At 36.2% G+C, this 15,520-nt stretch overlaps 1 long non-coding RNA gene and 1 pseudogene across 1 annotated transcript in view; one reads left to right on the forward strand and one right to left on the reverse strand.

Annotated features, from left to right (window-relative positions):
* Nucleotides 1-6,565: 6,565 nt before the first annotated feature.
* The window catches only part of LOC143646205 (uncharacterized), a 167,621-nt gene continuing 158,666 nt past the window's right edge, over nucleotides 6,566-15,520 (reverse strand). Inside the window, exon 3 of the long non-coding RNA XR_013157378.1 lies at nucleotides 6,566-6,693. This is a non-coding gene — a long non-coding RNA (uncharacterized LOC143646205). The remainder of the gene's footprint in view (nucleotides 6,694-15,520) is intronic.
* LOC143646366 (transcription initiation factor IIA subunit 2 pseudogene) lies at nucleotides 7,836-8,288 on the forward strand (annotated as a pseudogene).

Here is a 15,520-nt window from a genome sequence, read left to right on the forward strand (position 1 = left end):
TTTTGTTTTGTTTTAGAAAACCTTCAAGAACCTGGAAAAGAACACAGATTATCTCTCAGAAATGTCCATTCAAAGGATTGGCATTACCTCATGTCCACCATTGTTTGAGGTCAGTACCCATGGCATTAACATTCCCCACCCCTCACCCACTTTGTGTTCTAAGTGGGCTCTCCACAACTCCAGAAAAATTCCTGAGGAAGAAAAGTGGAGTGGGATACTGAATTAGAGGGTCATTGTGCAGGGACTGCTCACCACAGCTGCAGCGGTGAATGAAGGGATAGGTCACAGACCATGAAAGCATCAGCCACACAAGGTATGCATACTGTTCTCTACATCCACACACCTGTCCTCCTGCTTGGCACTTTATTCATAGGTGAATGAAGAGTGTGCAAGGATGACCACACAATCTACGCAATGAGTAACATGTTAAATTGAAGCCAAAGACTTTGTGCTGGAGTAACGACTGATTGTTCTTTCATAACGTAAGTTCAAGCACAAAAGACTCAGTGACTGACTAGTGTTACTTAGAACTAGGAATTGAGACAAATTTATGATGCTATTTTTAAAATGGATCTCTATTTTTAGAAAAACAAATGGGTCAGTTACTACAGAAAACTATTGTATCATTCATCTTTGTATCCCTCAGAGTATTGAAGCTACTATATTATAATAGCATCTGTCCAGAGTATTAACAATTAAACAATCGATGATTTGAATCCCTAACTTGTTGAAAGTCACTTTGGTCATCTTAGTTGCAGTTCATTCCTTCATCCAAGCATTTGTCATATTGCATTTTTCCTTCCACTAGATTGGGAGCTTATTGAGAGCAGAAACTAATTTTATATCCACAACTGTTTTAGTTTCCTGGCTGCTAAATCAGATGCTGTGCTGCAATGGATTAGCATAGACAATGGGAATTTCTTGGCTCATGGTTTTGAGGCTAGGAGAAGGCCAAAAATCAAGGTGTCATCAAAGCAAAGCTATCTCCCAAAAAGACTGTGGCATTCTGGAGCTGGCTGCCAACAATCCTTAGCCCTTGGCCTTTCTGTCACATACAATGTACATGGTAGCCTCTCCTGGTTTCTCCTTTCTCTTCTGAGTTCTGTTGACTTCCAGTTTCTGGCTGTTCCCTGTAGCTTTCTCTTTCTGTGGCCTTCTGTATAAGGTCTTCAGTAATGGGATTAAGACACTTTCTGAATGATTTGGGTCACACCTTAACTAGAGTAACCTCATCAAAAGTTATAAATAACTACTTATAAGGGTTCATGCCCACAGAAATGGATTAAGTTTAAGAACATGTTTTTCTGGTGTGCATGGCTCCAATCCATACACTAACACATAGCCCACTGCATCCTGCTTAATGGGTTCTCATGAAATTTTTAACTAATAATTAATGAATTAGATATTTGTTCTTGGAGACTTCTTTACTTGACAAAGCTTTGCTTCCCAAGGAAATCTTCCTTCTGTACCAATAACCAAATACAAATTCTGTCATCCCACCATTTTAATATAATGCACAATGTTTCAGTCTATATGATATTTAGTAAGTTTGAGTCAGGGTTATAAGGGATGTCAAGTTGCTATGGAAATTCTCCAACATGTTCCACTAGCCAAACATGACTATTTGAATTTAAAATGAAATTGAATTAAAAAGTCAATTCTTTGGTCATGCATTTCAAACGATCAATAGCCACATGTAACTTATGGCTACTTTGTTAGATAGCAAAGATTATAGACCATTTCATTCATAGCAGAGAGTTATGTTGGATGGTGCTGTCATAGAACTTGGCAGAAAGTCTCATCCTCTAAAGAGTGGGCCCCTGAATTCTGAGAGGGGCCTGAGGTTGGCCACCTCAAATCCCCAAAACAAACCTTTGCTCACTTGGTGGCCAGTGTGTCTGAATAACTCAGTCCTGCCCAACCTCTCTCAAGGGTCTGACTCAGGTTGCAGTGAAAGGGGCAGAGGTGAAGTTTGCAGTACTGGGAGTTCAAGAAGGTGATATTCCCTCTTCACCCCTGCCTGAGGAATGGGATCTCATGGTAAAGGTCCCTTCAGTGCATTAGGGAACCGTGAACTAAGTCCCTATAACAATCCTCCTGGTTTATATTCAGTGACAGATGAAGCCAGCATACTCAATAGATAACAGTTGTAAAAAAAAAAAGTACAAACAATATTTTTAGATCTAAACAGACTCTCTATCTGATGTGCTTTCCTCTTAACTTTGAGGTTTCTTAGTGGTGTTCATTCCTGTGGTAAATGCCGTGCTGTTGTCTAAATCATGCAACCTTTGGAATTTCACTTATTGAACTTAGATCTAAAAGGAAAAAGTACAATAATTTTTGCGGATTTCTTTGTATGTACATTGCCTTTTAAGTTGAGTTTTGGGTTAAGATATTTAAATTCAAGTGATCTCTAACTTAACCCTTAGGTTCCTAAATTGAGTGTTTCAAGACAGGAAATGCCAAGCTATATACTATTTCCCATTCAGTGCATTAATTCTTTAAAACCACATCTTTAAAATGACCAGAGGCCAAGACATGTCCCTCAGCTGGGTAAATTAGCAATGATGACTTACTCAGTACAGTTTCAAAGTGGTGTGTGCCTATTCCTTGCTGAAAACAAAACGTCATCTTCTTTTTTTTAACATTCAAACAGCCAAAAACTATAAAATGTCCAGAAGATTTCTGGTAAATCCTGGAACCCTGCTGCAGTAAGTGAAGACCCATATGTAAATATAAATAAATCATCCTGTGGCTTTGTACTCACGTGTTCCTAAACAACTGTGTGTTTATTTCACTTTAATCAAGATTACATTTAGATGTTATTATCAAAAAAGTTAAAGACTGACTTTAATTGGCGAATGGAAATTTTTGTTGTTTAAATAATTCTTTTATTTTGTTGAAAGCTATGATCACCTTATTTCCTTGTTTGCTTGTCTTTATTTTTAACAGGGGCTCTCATCTTGACTGTTTCCTTTTAAATATGTTAAAAGATATTTGTAACATCTTGACTGTTACAAATAGAAAATAGTTTAAAATCCACATCCTTTTGGAAGTCTTTTTTGGTTTACCTGATCAAACTTTCATTAAACCCCTAGTTAATTATGCTGAACTAATTCCTATGAACAGGCGAGGGGATATCATTGACCTTGAGATATACATCTGTATCTGTATCCCCTTCAACTTCATCTACCAAAGAATTTATTAGGGTATAATCAGGTAATAGTCACATCATATTTGAAAAATCATATATTAAAAAATGTAACAATTTCAATTAATAAATCACCAATACAGAAGAGAAACAACAAAAGTAGTAAGGCAAATGTTAGGAACGAATGCTTCTCAAAATTGTTTTAATCCCATGCATCATCTCTCGATTCCAGTACATCAATTTAAGAATTTTTACCTCAGATAGAAGAAGGACTAGAGAACTGAATTTATGAATTATAATTCTTAAAAATCATCAGGGAAAACAGTAAGGAAATGTAAAAATAAAGGACTAACTTACATACATAATCATAATCTTTATAGTTTTCTCTTTAGAAAAAATGAAGTAAAGAAAATGAGTGGCTCCCATGACCTGCAGAATATGTCTCTTTCCTATAACAATATACCGCAAATTTCAACTCCCCTCTGTCATTGTTACCATGTTATAAAAACTCTCTCTTCTGGCTGTATCCCAGGGACCAGGGTTTAGCTCCCTGATCATCAGCATGGCTACCAACTTCAGTAATATCTCCATTTAATGAATGATTCTATAAGTTCTTCTAATGTGTTTCAACATTTAGACATATTTTTTGCACCTTCACTCTACCTTAAATCATCATTCAGTTTAGACAGCTTATTTTAGCTGCTGTGATGTTTATTCCACTTGGAAAAATATCTGAGGAACTCCCTCTCCTTCAATAAGTTCTCATATTCCAGAGCGCTGTTTTCAAGTTTTGATCACCAGCATGAAAATATCTAGATTCTAAACCTAAATCTTTCACCAGCTCCTTGTCTCCTATGGAAAACTATTTGACTTTTGTGGACCTCAGATTTCTGATGTGTGAAATGAGAGTATTGGTTTAAATTCCTTCCAGCTTTACATTCTTTGCCCTCTACTTATATTCAAATCTGTGATTGTTACAACTTTGTTCTGAAAAGAATGTAAACTCCTCAAAAGATGTAATGACTCCCAACCTAAACTACATAAATATCACAGCACCTAACCAGGTGTTAGTCAGTAGTAAACACAAAATGAGAGTTCTCAGAGACCATTGTTTTCAGGTCTCTGCTTCATCATGTCTGGCTGGAGTCACTCTTTTGTAGTAAGGTGGTAGCTAATGGAAAAAAAAAGATTTTGGAATAAGTGTGTAATGTTTCTGCTTTGCGACAAGAACTTGCCTTGTGACCTATCAAATCAACATTAGAGATGGAAAGAGAACCAGTTTTCTCAAGGAAGAATTCAGAATTCTAATTTGTCTTATGTCAAATGTGATTGGGTCAACTGCTGAGCATGTGTGATAGTTTGGATTATTGTTCAACAAAAATCCATTCCACCACTCCTTCCCACTCTGGTTTGAGTTTACTTCCTTGCCTCGCTAATGTGAAGCTTGGCCATCAGACCTCCTTTGGTAATACATGAGATGCAAGTGAGGCTCTTAAATATGTTTACCTGGTTTGGCCTGGTTTGGCCTGGTTGCACTTTTGGACTCCAGTGATGTCCCATGGGAAAGAAGCACATGTGCTAGACAGCCACCACTTTCACCCTAGACCCAGAAAACACACACACACACACACACACACACGCACACCATCTTCTGTTCTGCAAAGAGAATGAAAAGACAAGCCACTGACTAGGAAAGAAATATTTGCAAATCCCACTTCTGACAAAAGACCTGTTTCCAGAATACATAAAGAATTCTTATACATAACAGTAATAAAACAAACAACCCAAAATAAAAGTAGGCAAAAGATCCAAACAGACACAGAAATGGCAAATAAGCACATGAAAAATGCTCAACATTATTAATCTTAAAGAAATACAAATTAAAATCACAATGAGATATTATTGCATACCCATTATAATGGCTAAAACTTTAAAAAAATAAACATAACAATGTAAAGCAACTGGAACTCTTATGAATTGTTGGTAAGAATGCAAAATGAGACAGATAACTTGAAAAAATATTTTGACAGTTTATTTTAAAACATACATTTAGAATGTGATTCAGCCAACCCACTCCACAAAAACTTATGTTCCCAGAAAAACTATATGCCAATGTTTATAGTTGCTTTACTGACAACCACCAAAAATTGAAAACACCCTAGATGTCTTTCAGCCATATGTCCTTTATAGTACATCCACAAAATGAAATACTATTCAGTAACAAAAAGGAACAAACTATCAATTCACTCAATAAATGTAAGACCCTCAAATATATTCTGGATAAGGGAAAGAAGCCAGCCCCAATATACTGCATATTCTAGTATTTCATTTATGTGACATTCTACAAAAGTCACAACTACAGAGGCAGGAAACAGATTAGTGAATTAGAGGGTCAGGGAGGGACTGACTGCCAAGGCAGCTCAGGAAATTTGGGGGATGATGGAACTGCTCTGTATCACGACAATGGCAGTGAATGCATGACTCCATGTATTCTTTAATAATTATAGAACTGTATACTACAAAGCCTGACTTTCACTATTTATAAATTAACCAAAAAAAAGTAAAAGTTTTAAATGAATAAAAATAAAGCTACATTAGATGAGCTCTAATGTCCCTTCAAACCTTAAATATCCATGACTCAATGATGTACAACCCACGTTTCCTTTGCATTTATGTCTTTTTAAAGCTGATTCTTGCTTTGAGTAGAGCACATTATTTCAGTCCACCTTATGTCTGTTACTTACCTGTAATGTAATGTCCTCTCAAATAGTTTTAGAATGCTGATACAAGTTTTATTACATTTTCTTTTCATAAGTAGTAGCCCATTTGGATTGGCCAGGCCATGGCCTATTGAGGATAGCATTTTCAGTAGGACGTGTAGATTTCAGTTAAGCCTTAGCCATGAAACTAGCATGCATCACAGAATTTGAGCAGCCAGTGAGCAGCTTATTTGTCCTAAGAGCTCATGTGTCTTCTCAAGTGGAGACACTGCCTCTTCTAATTTATGGTAAAGCTGGAAAAGTCTGTTTCATGCAGAGACAATGGCCCTTAAGGTGTCAAAGAAAGTCTAAAAAGTGAAGACTTTCCTTTATTCTTTGACTTCTGAGCTCCATGTCCATGGTACCTGGACTCCAAGATGGTCTCAGTGATTTTCTCCCCATGTATTTGCACTGTTGTTTAAGACTTTTCCTACATTGTACCAGCATTAGTCGGTGTGACCAACAGCATTGGGGGCAGATGATGGTATGTTACCTCTGAGATTAGGATAAAAAAAAACAAAAAAAACCCCTGCTTTTTCTAATGTGGGTATGTGCTCTTTTTTCTCTCTGAATCACTTATTCTTGGGGAACTTATGTTCCGAGCAGTTCTGTGATGAGTCCCAGGTAGCAAGAAACTGAAGCCTCTTACCAACAATCACATGAATGATCTTGGAAATGGATCTTCTCACAGTTTCAGATGAGATTACAGCCCTGCTCACAAGCTGATGTTAACTTCAGGAGAGATCTTGAGACTGTACACCCCAATGAAGCTGCTCCCAGACCCTGGCCACAAAAAATTTGAAATAATAAATTGTTGTTACAAGCAAACTTTTTTTTATGGAGGGTTGTTTTTTGTGCAACAGTAAATAACTAATCTAATAATATGAACTTCCCCCACACCACATCCCCCTAAACAAGAGATCCTAGGTTTCTGGCTCTGCCAAGTTGTTTTATCTCAGTGAACTCTGCCAAGAATTCATGCTACTTGGCTATTTTGAGCCATCACTTTTGTTTGTTCAATCAATTTTAGCTCCTTATCATCATTGAACAAGTAGATATTCATTTTTTAAATCACTCATGGTTCTGTATTGATGGAAAATTTTGATACAATTTACTCATCTGCTTTCATTTTTTCTGCATTCTAGTAATATTTTACACTTCTACTTTATGATGTGAGGCAGATTAAAGATGGCCAGAAATTCTTTGAAACTTCTCCCATCAAGATACAGTGTCTATTTCCCCTCCCTGTGACTCTGGGCCTGATTGTAACTACTTTGACCAAAAGAATATGGAAGAATAGATGCTATACAGCTTCTAAAAAGTCTTACAGCTTCCCCATGGTCTCTAGAGGACTGAGAAGTCATACAACAGATCCTACCTTCTGGGGACGCAACATAGAGCAGGCCTGAAATTATATGGTGATAGATGGGGCTCAGGTGGCCCAGCCTTCCAGCCATTCCTATCAAACTGCTGGAAGTGATCAAATTTGCCCTTGACACTCTAGGTCAGCTTGATCCCCATCAACTGACTCCAGTCTGTACTATGGGGGTTAGTGGAATCACCAGCTGAACCCCACTCAGAGATGCAATACAATATTGTGGCTTTAAGTAATTAAGTTTTAAGGTAATTTGTTATGCAGAACTATATAACTGGAATACCAACTAACAATGTACGTAGTCTTTAAATTTGTGACAACTCTTAAATATTTTTTATAAATTTGAATGCCTTCCAAGTTCTAATATTTTTCATTCTACCCCTAATGTTTTTTTTTTTTTTTAATTAAACCTTATTGTCATGCTTTGATCATTTTCCCACTGGTTTTAATAATATTTCTTTTTATTTGAAAATAAAAATTCCATAGCAAAAGCACTGTCTCCACAGGACAGCAGGCCTGAATAAGAAAAACAATTTATTCCTACAAAGCCATGGCATATCAGTTACACAGAAATACTACTTTGGAAAACAGTCTTCAAGAGAGCCCATATAAACTCATATAGTATCAAAAGATCACCTCTCAACTTGCCCTTCAAGTTCTACTTCAGTGTGATAAAGCTATAAATTCAGCATTGGCTCAAAAAGACTAGAACAGAGTCAATTTCAGGGCCTCTCTAAATACCTACAGATTCTGTGATAATGTGTGGACTTTTGTATTGAATGATATTGAATGTAAAGAGGTGACAGAGCTTATCAAAGTGGATAAAGTGAAAATTGTAGCCTGCGATGGTAAAAATACTGGCTTCAGCTATAGAATGAAAAGAGGGGAAAAAAAGCTTTTTTATGCCATCTTCTGTTGTTCATCACTTTCAGAAGAGCAGCATATTTATTCTAGCAATGCAGAAATGACTACACTGTGCTCTACCATCAGAGAATTCCAGTAGAAAGGAGCTTATAACTCTGTAGCCTCTTAATTACTTGTGTTATGCAACATGAAGAGACATAACTTTTGTTTAATGACAAATCAAAAGTTGTTGCCTTCCTAAGAGCATTCTTTAGTAAACTCATTTTAAATCTCAAAAAGAAAAAGTTAATCTGTCAGTGGATAAATCTAGAGGGTTGAGTGGTATTTGAGGAAGAAAAGAAAACATTGTTGTCTTTATCTATGTATTTATAGTTTGAATCTTTGCAATAGAAATATATTTACATATTGTTTTACATTTGAAGAAGAAAAATAGAAAAGACCAAAGAGCTAATTATTAGTGTTTTCATTTATAAATTTATATTTGGTTTTATTATCTAGTTATGGTTCCAAATTACTGTTACTTACACATCTACATTCTACCTTTTTATTGGAATAAACGTCAAAATCCTTGGTACACAACTGTCACAGAAACCCAAATGTACAAAATAATATTCATGAAAATTTGTCTGAGGGACCGTCAGTTCATCTATTTTAATCTTGAAAGACCACAATTTTATTCCTGAATAAATCCGATGTGTTAAATTATGATGTATTAGGAGATCCTTAAATTGGGGGCTTTGGTGTTGTATGTAATTTAAGGATATTATAATATGTGAACATATTATAATAGTTATCGCTTTCTGAGTAACAAGTTATCACAAAACCTAACAACTTAAAACAACAGGTGTTCATTAGCTCGCAGTTTCTGTGGGTCAGGAATCTGGGCACAGTTTTACCATGACTTCTGCTTCAGTCTCTCACAAAGATAGACTCAAGGCGTTGGCCAGTGGTTGGGTCTCCTTTGAACCCTGGATTGGGGAAGAATCTGCTTTCAAGCTCATATGTTCATATGTTTGCTGGCAGGATTTGGTTTCTCACTGGCAGTTGGCCAGATCATCCCAATTCCCTGCTTTGTGGATCTTTTCTTCGAGTAACTCACAAAAGAACATGTTTCATCAAAGCCAGCAAGGGAAAGCCTCTGCTAGAAAGACAGAAGTCCAAGTCTTGTGTAATCTGTTCGTGGAAGTGATATCCTTTCGCCTTTGCCACATACTATTGGTTAGAAAACCACAGGCCTCAGCTGTACTCAAGGGGATTACCTAAGGCCACGGAGATCAGGAAGCACAGATCAACGGGAGCCACAATAGAACCTGTTTCACCCCCGCGCTATACACATACAAATTCTCTTGCAATGATTAGGAATGTAGCTGAAGACCATTCTCTGACAGACACGCTGTCTTCTTTATGAACTTACATGGGATACATTTTGTCTCAATCCTTGTTACTATTCCTGAGTCCCTGATACATTTTATGTTGACTTTTGCAACTCTTTACTTGTGGCAGCTGGAAAATTCCAGGTCAATTTTGCAGCCAACTTCTATGACATAGAAAAGAGCTTACAATACGCATTTCTAAGCTCGGCTTAACCTACACATGCTCATCTTACTATCCTACGCTTTTTGCCCTTTACTTTGATTTTTATTTTTATTTTTCAGCCTTCTATAGTGAACGTATTTTTTTAACCACATCAACTCCTTTTAGAGACATGAGAAGGATAAATAATTATATAAATGAACAAAAATCAATTCCAAATGTTTTGAAATTGGTCTCTTAAGGTACAAACATTTCCCTGCACCTATAGTATACTATCTTGCAAAGTTCAGATAGTTTATCTGATTAAATTTGGCAAATTCTATGTGCTATATAAATGTTGATATTATATATTTCCTTTGCTATTAAGAAATTGACATTGTCACTTCTCAAAAATTCTTTTATTTGGTCAAATTTTAGTCTTTACCTTAAAATGGGCCAATTTTAACAAGTTTTGTGAGAGAAACTAGTTCAGTTACCTAGAGCTATATATAAATCTAGAGGACATAGAAAATAAATCTGTTTTCCTCAAACTAATAAAAAAAAATGATGTTTTTTATTCCAGAGTCAGTAGGAAAGAGTGCATGAAAACATTAAAATAAAAGTCAATGGATATGAAAAAAAGGAAATAAAATATTATGAATGTATAATTTGTCACAAAACTGGATCACTTAGAACACCCAAATATTTGTGTTTCCATAGCACAGAGCACAATCACAGAAACCTGCCTACTCTGATCAATCAAGTCCTCAGCCAGCAGTAAAATAAACAACTATATGACAGTAAGTAAATGTTTATCTACAAATATAACCAGTTAAAAACAAGATTGGGGTGGGCCATGGTGGCTCAGCAGGCAGAGTTCTTGCCTGCCATGCAGGAGACCTGGGTTCAATTCCCAGTGCCTCCTCATGTAAAAAAGAAAAAAAGAAAGAAAAACAAAGATGAAAGTTATCAAAGAAATCATCCTATTTCCAAGATATTTGAGCTTGGTTTCCTTTTGGAATATTACTTGGAGGGAACAGATTAAAGATGTCAAGTTTTTCAAATCAAAGCATGAAAAGGGAGGCAAGTATGATTTTTATCTCCCAGAAAGGATTGACTGATGATGGTTGTAATTGAAGGTTGTCTGATATGGTGAATTAAGGAAAATAGGACATCAGTCTTGCTATGCACTTAAGAACAGCAAGGCAGAGTCCATCTTGCTTGCTGGAAACATCTATCTCTAAGTAGATCATACAAGAGTTGTTCACTTGAAAGTCTCAACACATCCTGAAATATGAATGATTCCACAGAGCTGATCATTATCATATTTTTATGGAGAAACAACTTAGAGTTTGAGACACTCTTCCTAAGAAAGTGAAAATGAGTCAGCATTTGGAATACAAAAATATTCAAGACTCTTCACCCCAAGATGTTGGTACTAATTAATTTACCTGACTTCCTACTATAGGAATAAAACCAGCTAGACTTATGTTTCATCCTGGGTATTATCTGCATATGCCTGGGGTCATCTGTCTTTTGATTTTTCAGAACCTTTGGCTGAGATAGGGACCCGGATATGCTGAATGGTAGGTCTGGGGTTCTACAAATCTCCCATTCCTCTTTCACTGCTTTCTGCTCTGACTCTATATGGTACTCCCCTGTTAATAACAGTGGCACCATCCGGCACACTAGACTGTAGTAAGAATAAAAGTTCCCTTGAATTACCTGTCTCCTCATTTGGAGATAGCAGGAACACATTTTTATGATCAAGAATAATGGAGAGAGAATGGGTGTGATATGACACAATAGGAAGTTTTACAAATCACTCCCTCTGTTAGAAAAATGAAAGTGCTGGAGAGATTGGAGTTAACTAGGTGGTAATTCTGGAATCGGAATGAACTTTTAGAACAACCACTGGAGTTCCAGGGGAAGCAAGAGGCTGCTGAGAGTTGGTGTTTTGTAAGTAAAAGCGCAAACCAGTTCCCATTGCTCAGCCCAGCAGCAGTGGCTGCAGAAATGGCTGTGACTATAGCCACACAGGTTTCCAGGAGCAGCCAACTGGGGCCAGGGCTGGCAAAGGAAAACTCCTCCTTTAAAAGTTGGGGTGGAGAGTCAAGGTTGGTCTCATTGACCCCTGAATGACCAGCATGGAAAATGGTCTCAGTTTCAACCATCATGACAGCAGCACTTCCAGTGTCTCACCAACATTCACCCTGGACATAAGGAGCTAGTCCACCTTCTTTGGCTGTTTTATATGCCTTTCCTTCTGTATGTGTGAGCATTTCCTAGTATGGCAGATAGCTGAGGGCCCAACATAGGTTCTAATCTTGGTTTCAGGCTTCTCTGCAGTAGCTTCTGGCCTCACAACCAACATCTACAAAAATGTAAAAACCTAGTACACTTTTTCATTGGTTGGGTTTCTTCTTTCTCTTTCTTGCATCATTTAGTCTGGCAGGTCTTGAGGGCCAGTGTCAGAAGCAGTGTCTTCTGGCCTTATACAAGAATCTGCCAGGACATAAAGAGCCACTGTACCTCTTTATCTTTTTCTTATTTTGCTTATTGCTTTCTATTAATTTTCTCTGCTTTGAATTTTTGAGTATGGGGGATCTCTGAAGGATGAGCAAGGAAACTGCCCTAGGGTGCAGTCTTGATAGAAGTAGCTTCTGGAGCTACTTAGCAAGACATAGCAAGACACTTGGAGAGGCAGTGCATTTTTCTTTTTCTTTTCTTTGTTTTTGTTTTTTTTTTTTGTCTTTTGATTGTTGATTTCTGTATCTGTGAATATTTTGCCTGTATTTTTTTTTCTTTTCTTTCCTCTCTCTTTTTCTCCTTTCCTTTTCTTTTTTTCTTCTCCTTGTTCTTAGTCTGGTAGACTGAAGAGTGGGAAACTTGATTTCCAGAGTGACCACATCATACTACTTGTGATGTCCCATTCTCAACAAATAGAATCACAAAACATATGAAACAGGAAAATATGGTTCAGTCACAAGAAAAAAATAATTCAGTAGAAAATATCCTGGAGGAAGCATAGTCTCAGGAATTACTAATCAAAGATCTTAAAACAACTCTCATAGGGTCAGAGAATTAAAGGAAATCAGGAAAGCAATATATGCACAAAATGAGAACTTCAGTAATGAGATAGAAAGTATATTTTGAAAACTAAATGGGGGCAGGCCATAGTGGCTCAGCAGGCAGAGTTTTTGCCTGCCATGCTGGAGACCTGGGTTCATTTTCTGGTGCCTGCCCATGAAAAAACAAAACGAAACAAAACTCAACCTAAATGGCAATTCTGAGCTCAAAAGTGAAATAACTGAAATGAAAAATTCAATAAAGGGGTTTAAGAGCATATTGGAGGATGCAGAAGAAAGAATCAGGAAACTTAGTGACAAGACAACTGAAATTTGTCCAGATTGAGGGCCAGCAAAAAGAATGAACTGAAATCAACAGCACCTGAAGATTGCGTGGAACACAAGCATACCTCAAGAAAGAGACATCAAGAACAAGAAAAAATATTCGAAAAAAATAGTGACAGATCTGATGAAATATATGAATTTACAAATCCAAGGTATTCAATGAATACAAAGGAGGATGAACCCAAAACAGATATACACTGGGACACATTATGATCAAACTGTTGAATGCCAAGGACAAAAACAGAATCTTAAAAACAACAGGAGATCAGTGGCATGTCAACATAATGGATAATTAATAAGATTAATCTGACTTCTCAATCAAAACCATGGAGGCCAAAAGGCAGTGGGAGGACATATTGAAAGCACTGAAAGAAAAAAACTGTTTTTTGAGGATAATATATCTGGCAAAACTGTCCTTCATAAATGAGAGAGTAACTAAGACATTTCTGGACATTAAAAAATTGAGTTCTTTATTGTTAAACCTGCCTTTCAGGAAACACTATAGGGAGTATTGTATGTTATAAGGGAATGATGCTAGATAGTGTCTCAGTAATGAATGAAAAATAAATATCTCTAGCTTATGTAAACATGCAGGTAAATATAAATGCTAGTATTCTTTCATATTTCATTTGTAATGCTATATATTACTTCTTGCAAGGCTTACAATTCAAATGCATAAACAGAAAGCATAAATCTTTCTATTGGGTACACATGCATAAAGATGCAATTTGTGACTCTTTCCCCAAAAAAATCATGAAAAGGGGGATGAAGGAATATAGGTACAGTAGAGGGATGAAAGGGTATTGGCTATTGAAGTCAAGTTGGAAGTAAAATTTTAATAAATTAAGGATTCTAAATGTAATCTCCACAATAACCATAAAGAAAATGTATAAGAACTCTGCAACAAAAGGAAATAATTAATAATTCAAAATGGCTCATTATAAAAGATTATCTAAACAAAAAGAAAGGCAGTAATAGAGTACAGAAGGAACAAAAAAGGTATCGACTTTTAAAAAACAGAAAAATGGAAGAAGTAAATCTTGCCTTATCAGCAACTTCCTTAAATGTAAATGAATTAAATTCTCCAATCAAAAAGCAGAGTTTTGCACAATGGATAAAGAAATATGCTGTTTATAAGAGAATGATCTTAGATCCATAGTTACAAACAATTGAAATTGAAAGGATGGAAAAATATTCCATTCAAATAATGTCTAAAAGAAAGAAAAAGTGGTGATATTGATATCATAAAAATAGACTTTAAATTAAAAACTTTTACAAGAAACAAAGGATACCTTATATTAATAAAAAGATCAATTCAATAAGATTTAAAATTATAAACACTTATACACTGTGCCAGTTTGAAGCTATTATGTATCACAGAAAAGCCATGTCCTTTAATCCTCAGTCAATATTTCTGGATGAGATATTTTTTATTGTTTCCATGGGGTCAATTGGTGACCCACCCAATTGTGGGTAGTAACTTGTGATCATGTGGTTTTCATGGAAATATATCTCCACCCATTCAAGGTGGGGTGGCTTACTGGAGTCCTTTAAGAGGGAACCATTTTTGGAAAAAGTCTTAGAGCCACCAGAACTAACAGAGCCAACAGAATGGACAGAGCCCTGGGGAGACCATTGAAAAAGACTGGAGAGAAAGCTAGAAGACATTACCATGTACCTTTCCAGCTGAGATAGAAGTTCTGAACATCTTTGGCCTTCTTGAACTAAGGTACTTTACCTGAATATCTTAATTTGGACATTTTTATAACCTTGCCTTAACTGAAACTTTTTCATGGCCTTAGATCTGTAAACCTGCAACTTATTACATTCTCTTTGTAAAAGCCATCCAAGTTCTAGTATATTGCATTCCAGCAGCTTTCAAACTAACACATGCACCTAACATCAGAGTGCCAAAATATATGCAGAAAACATTGACAGAACTGAAGGGGGAAATGGTTCTACAATAATAGTTGGAGATTTCCATACACCACTTTCAGTATTGGTTAGGTTATCTAAAAAGAATATCAATAAGAAATTTGAGGGCTTCAACAACAGATAAATAACCTGAGTCTAACTTATATATTTAGAATACTTCATGTAACAACAGCAGAATACACATTCTCTTCAACTTCACAACAATCATTCTCAATAAACCATATGTTAGAACACAAATTTCAATAAATTAAAAATTATTTAAATCACAAACATAACATCTGCGATAACAGTGGACTGAAGCTAGAAATCGATAACAGAAGGAAAATTGGAAAATTTACAAATATCTGGAAATTAAGCAGTATATTCTTAAATAGCCAATGGGTTAAAGAAGAAATTACACAGGAAAATTAGAAAATACTCTGAGACAAATGAAAAAAAAGACACAACATACCAAAATTCATGGTATACAGTGAAGGCAGTGCTCAGGGGGAAATTTATAGCCATGAATGTC

This window comes from Tamandua tetradactyla, chromosome 9 (genome assembly GCF_023851605.1).
Source record: "Tamandua tetradactyla isolate mTamTet1 chromosome 9, mTamTet1.pri, whole genome shotgun sequence".
In the NCBI taxonomy this organism is placed as follows: domain Eukaryota; kingdom Metazoa; phylum Chordata; class Mammalia; order Pilosa; family Myrmecophagidae; genus Tamandua; species Tamandua tetradactyla.